The sequence below is a fragment of the Muntiacus reevesi genome, chromosome 14 (genome assembly GCF_963930625.1).
Source record: "Muntiacus reevesi chromosome 14, mMunRee1.1, whole genome shotgun sequence".
NCBI lineage: Eukaryota > Metazoa > Chordata > Mammalia > Artiodactyla > Cervidae > Muntiacus > Muntiacus reevesi.
Window position 1 is genome coordinate 47,961,253 of NC_089262.1, and position 6,019 is coordinate 47,967,271.

Consider the following 6,019-nt stretch of genomic DNA (forward strand, 5'->3'; position numbering starts at 1 on the left):
ATCAGCAGCTCTGCCAGCCCACAGGTAACCATGGGGGTGATTAATCATTCTAAAAGCACTTATCTGCCCATCCTGTCCACAACGGGCACATTAAACACCTACAATCTATTACACAGCCTAGGTGGGTTTCTTTTCTAGGAGTACTATCTAAAACCAACAATCATTTCTGGGTTTTGCTTTTTATTCCTTTCCCCAAATGTTTTTCTCAATATTCTTATGCTTCAAAACAAATTCTCAAAGCCTGTATTTATGGGATAGTCCAGGACAGAATTCAGTGTTCTGTCTTATTCTCCACATGGGTTCCAATAATAGAGGGAGGCAGGATTTCATATGCTTGATCCTTTCCACGGTGGGGAATCAGACAACCAAATGAGTATGCCAGTGTTGTGTAAATGAGCCAGAGAAACACCTTTAACTTGGATCTTCCAGGCCAGGATAAAGAAGGGAAAAAGACCTCCCTACTATCTACCACTTCAACATTGAGTATTTGTAATGACAATTCACTCGTCACTAAAATCCATCCCATCTCCAGAATGGCCCAGAGCAGACAGATCTCTCAGCAGGTAATCAACTTCCCTTTTAACCCTTCTTCATCATGACACCATATTATCCTACTTAAATCAGCATATTATCACATCACTACTCTGCATCCTCCCCTATTAGTACTTAGATGACTCTTGTATTGCCATTTGGATAAGTCCAATCTTTACCATCTTTTTCAAGATTCCCCATTATTTTCTCTTCCAGGATATTTTCCACTTCTCTTCTCTTCATTATCTTCTTATACAAAAGCTCATTTTTGCAAATGTCTCTTGAAATTCTCTAACAGAAGGCAATTCTGCAATGAACACTCAAGTCAGTTATAAGAAGTTCAGTACTAACCAAGCCCTGTAAGTGAAAATAAGCCTGAGCCAAAAAGGGATATTGGGGTGGTTCCATTCTTAACCTTCTTCCCTAATGAGGCTCTAAAAACTCCAGACATGGAAAATGAACTTGCCTTCTAGGAAATGGGTTGCCATATTTAGGTAAGGTTATTCATTCTTTGAGGATACCCTAGAGTTTCCATGAGTCTGGAAACATTTCATCTGGCCTATCATAGTGGAACTGAAGAGTATAGCATGCAAATTTTAAAGTTGAAATATTCCATTATCAACAACTTATTTTAGCATTCCTAAAAGAGCATATAATTTTAAGTATCTTAAGAAAGAACACGGTAGACAACATCCCTTTGCCATTAATTAGAGATACTGAGTCTATGACTAAACATATTACTCATGCTGTGTTTCAGGTTTGCCCAACTAGCTAAGTCATTTAAAAGGATAATTAGTTCAGAGTTCAGGGGGAAAGGTTTTAGATTTTTTCATCATTTTAGTCTGGTTCATAAAAATATCATAATATCAAAATTCTGATCTCAACCAAATGATCTTTTTATTTCATCTTAGTAAAATAATATAAAGTACCTGGTTTAACCTCTTTGCTTAAATCTTCTTCTTTTGGAATGATGCTTTCTAAGTTCAAAGGGTAGCAGTTGTTTTCAGGATTTCAACCTTGATTTGCATAGAATCAATCTAGATGTTTTGACTTCCTAAATCTTAAAGAAAGGGTCTTTCACATTAACTTAGATAAATGTGCGTGTAACTGATTCCTTGTACCTTGGTACAGTAGAACATTGACTACTTGCTTTCTAAGAATCTTCATTTTTATTCTAAAAGTCAAGGATTAAAATGAGCTATTCTCTACCATATTCAGACATAGTGATCTTAACAGGGTATAGTAGTTTGTATTTTCACAACCCTTGATGCTGCAAATTGAAGGAGCAGAATATGCCATCCCAAAATGTGCCCCTTTGGCATAAGGATTATTTTGAGAAATTGCACACACAGGAGAAGCTCTAAAAGCAGAGTAGAGATTATCCTTTTTCTCAGGGAAATCTTTAATTATAATGAAAATTTATATTAGAAAGGAGGTCTGTACCAGGGAGAGAGCTATTAACAGAGATAACTTTTTACCTAAGAGATTTATCCATATGCCAGGGCAACCTTTGTTTATCAAATATTTTCTCCTCTCTGCTTCCCTGTAAATTGCTCTCCTCCAATTCTCCTACATCTTCCTTTTGTGTCTACCTGAAGATCATCTCTAAGATGGTGACTTGGGACATATCAGGGAGTTATTCATTTTTCCTGGATATCTCATGAGTACGTGAGGTATACATGTTATTAAACTTCTGTTTGTTGTTCTCTTGTTAATCTTTTATTGCAGGGAGTTTCAGCCAAGAACTCAGAAGGGTAGAGGGAAATTTCTTTTTCCTCCTCTCCAACATTTAATAACCACTGAAAGAAACCCAATAAACAAAATTTATAATGATTAACACTAGCTGCTGCTTTTGTGAAGTGGTTGATGTTGTTGCTGGGAAACTAAATGGAAAGAAACTAGAGAAAACCAAAGCTTTTACATTTGCAGATTTAGCATATGTGGAGGTAAGATTTGTTTCAAGGATTTGATTCTTTTTAGCTTGATTTAATTTGCGCTGGTTGTGAGATAAGGTATCTGGATACTCACTTTTAATAATCATATCAACATTTAGTGACACTTTGGTGATGATTTATACTTGAAGCTTACTATCTGAGAAATTAGAGATCTAGCCTCAGAAAAAGCACATGCACAAACACTCACACACACACACACACACACACACACACACACACTCACACAGAGTATGAGATTTAAAATATGTAACATTTGCCAGAAAGCAGGACTCTTAACTCAGTAAAATGTGAGCTTCAAACACTGGCTATGCAAAATGAAAAGGCCTCATTACTAAATCTGATATACATTTAGAAATCCAAAGAACCCCTGAGGTAGACAAGTAATTTATGTAAGAATTTTGGTTTTGCCTACATAAATGATTGCCCTCTTTCACTATTTTTTTAGTCTTGATAACTCAAATGCTTTATTATTTAGTGAAGTTCACCGTGAATTTATCAGGTGATTAGCTAAAAATCACAGGTGTCATAGATTATATTTAATTGCAAGCTGCTTTGTTTCAGAAGCATTCTACCTGCCCAACACATATATCTTTCCCAATCTCTTCATCTAGAACACTAGAGGCTAAATTAAAATCACCTGAAAATTGTTCACTTAAAAGTGGTTAAAATTATAATTTTCTGTTACATATATTTCAGTAAAATAGTACTTCAGTCTGTTTTTTTTAATTGTAGTGGTTTTGTCATACATTGACATGAATCAGCCATGGATTTACATGTGTTCCCCATCCCGATCCCCCCTCCCGCTCCCTCCCCATCCCATCCCTCTGGGTCATCCCAGTGCACCAGCCCTGAGCACTTGTCTCATGCATCCAACCTGGGCTGGCGGTCTGTTTCACCCTTGATAGTGTACTTGAGTATTTAAGATCACCTGGTGTATGACAAAACCCACTGAAAAATAAATTTTAAAAAAAGGCAAAAAAAAAAAAAAAAAAAAATCACCTGGGGTGAGTCCCCGCCTGCGCTGCCGCCGCCTCTGCAGCCGCTTAGGGCCCGGCTCCGCTCCTCCTGCTCCTCCGCCTTCTCTCCGGAGCGCTGCCCGCCGGCCGCCATGGCGAACGTGGCCGACACGAAAGTGTAGGACATCCTGGGCGTCCCTCCTGGCGCCAGCGAGAACGAGCCGAAGAAGGCACACAGGAAGTTAGCCAAAGAATACCATCCTGATAAGAATCCAAATGCTGGTGACAAATTCAAAGAAATAACTTTTGCATATGAAGAACTGTCAAATCCTGAGAAGCGCGAACTGTATGACAGATATGGAGAACAAGGTCTTCGGGAAGATAGCGGTGGAGGTGGTGGCATGGATGATATTTTCTCTCACATTTTTGGTGGAGGATTATTTAGCTTCATGGGTAATCAGAGCAGAAGTCGAAATGGCAGAAGAAGAGGAGGAGACATAATGCATCCCCTCAAAGTATCTTTAGAAGACCTGTATAATGGCAAGACAACCAAACTACAACTTAGCAAGAATGTACCCTGTGGTGCATGCAGTGGCCAAGGTGGGAAGTCTGGAGCTGTTCAGAAGTGTAATGCTGGTCGGGGTCGAGGTGTACATCATGATCAGACAGCTGGCTCCAGGGATGGTAGAGCAGATGCAGTCTGTGTGTTCTGACTGTAATGGAGGAGGAGAGGTAATTAATGAAAAGGACTGATGTAAAAAATGTGAAGGGAAGAAAGTGATTAAAGAAGTCAAGATTCTTGAAGTCCACGTAGACAAAGGCATGAAACATGGACAGAGAATTACATTTACTGGGGAAGCAGACCAGGCCCCAGGAGTGGAACCAGGAGACATTGTTCTTTTGCTACAAGGAAAAGAGCTTGAGGTGTTCCAGAGAGATGGGAATGATGTGCACATGACATATAAGATAGGACTTGTTGAAGCTCTTTGTGGATTCCAGTTCACATTTAAGCACCTTGATGGACATCAGATTGTGGTGAAATACCCCCCTGGCAAAGTAATTGAACCAGGCTGTGTTCGTGTTAGTTCGAGGTGAAGGAATGCCACAATATCGTAATCCCTTTGAAAAAGGTGATCTTTACATAAAGTTTGATGTGCAGTTTCCTGAAAACAACTGGATCAACCCAGATAAACTTTCTGAATTAGAAGATCTTCTGCCATCCAGACCAGAAGTTCCAAATATTATTGGAGTCACAGAGGAAGTAGCACTTCAAGAATTTGATAGCACACGGGGCTCAGGAGGTGGTCAGAGGCATGAAGCCTATAATGATAGCTCTGATGAAGAAAGCAGTAGCCATCACGAACCAGAAGTGCCATGTGCCCATCAGCAAACTCTGCAAACAAATTGCACAGGTGGATTTTCTTTCCACACTGACCTGGTTTGTTTTCTGCAATCCAGCTGGAGCATCTGGTCAACCCGGATGAACTGATGGACATCTGTTGGTCTATGTGTAACTTTTAAAATTGGTATAGTATCTACAGAGTGTATAATTTAAACTAACCACAAAGCTTTGCATCTTCATTTCGACTGTTCTATAGCAGAATAAAGCACTTGAAGGGAAACAAGACTCCTTTTCACACATGGGTTATAAGTTTCAGTCCTGATATCTGTGCTGGATTTTATCAGTTTTGTGTAGATTTTATGTTTCCTATTTTAAATTCAAATCCCACATTGTAAAGTTTGTGTACAATTTGTCCTGAAGCTTTCTGTTTGGCTGCACCTGCATAAGCTGCTACAAATAGAATAAGGAATTTCATAGCCTGTATCTATCATTTAGATGCATGGGAAAATGGGCTTTGCACACAATGGGTTTGGAACTGACTGGGAACAATGGGAAAAAATCATTAGCTGAGCTGTGGTTGTAAAGTTTGGGGTGGGGGTGGGGGGGTGTTTCTTTTTCTTTCTTTTTTTCTCTCCCCCCCCCTTTTTTTTACCATCTTGTGAAAGGTTTCTGGAACTGAACAATAAAAAGCAGTTGGTGTAAATTAAAAAAAAAATCACCTGGGGTGCATTAAAACAAATAATAGAGAAGATAAACAAAACCCCAGCCCCACCCCAAATGTTGGGCTTTAATTATTTCTGTTTGTAAGGCATCCGTAGTCACTAAGCCCCACACAGATGGTTCTGATTTGCCTCCAAGATTACCAGTCTCTGACCCAGATGATCCCTTTCTCTGCCAGCCCCTATCCCTGGGGGCTGTCCTGCACACTGATGTGGTATCAGCGCCTGAAACACTGCTTCACTACTCCATGCCTCTGTTCCAGTTCCTCACTTGCTCCCCAATATTGAGCTATTTCCAACTCTTTAAATGGTAACTTCTCTAAATGGGAAAGATTCCATTGTGCAAAGCAGTCAATGCTCAGTATTAATTTTAATGCTGGGCAATTATTTTAAAGATTAAAAGACTGACAGAACATGATACATGAGTCTGGTACCTAGCTTATAAAATATGTAGTTACTAGTTGAGATTAAAAATATTTTGCTTGGTGGACCTTGGCTAGAGAACTGATACTCCAA

General features: G+C 39.4%; 1 pseudogene; it reads left to right on the forward strand.

The window, feature by feature from the left end:
- Window positions 1–3,594: 3,594 nt before the first annotated feature.
- Window positions 3,595–5,321, forward strand: LOC136146528 (dnaJ homolog subfamily A member 2 pseudogene; annotated as a pseudogene).
- The last annotated feature ends 698 nt before the right edge of the window (window positions 5,322–6,019 follow it).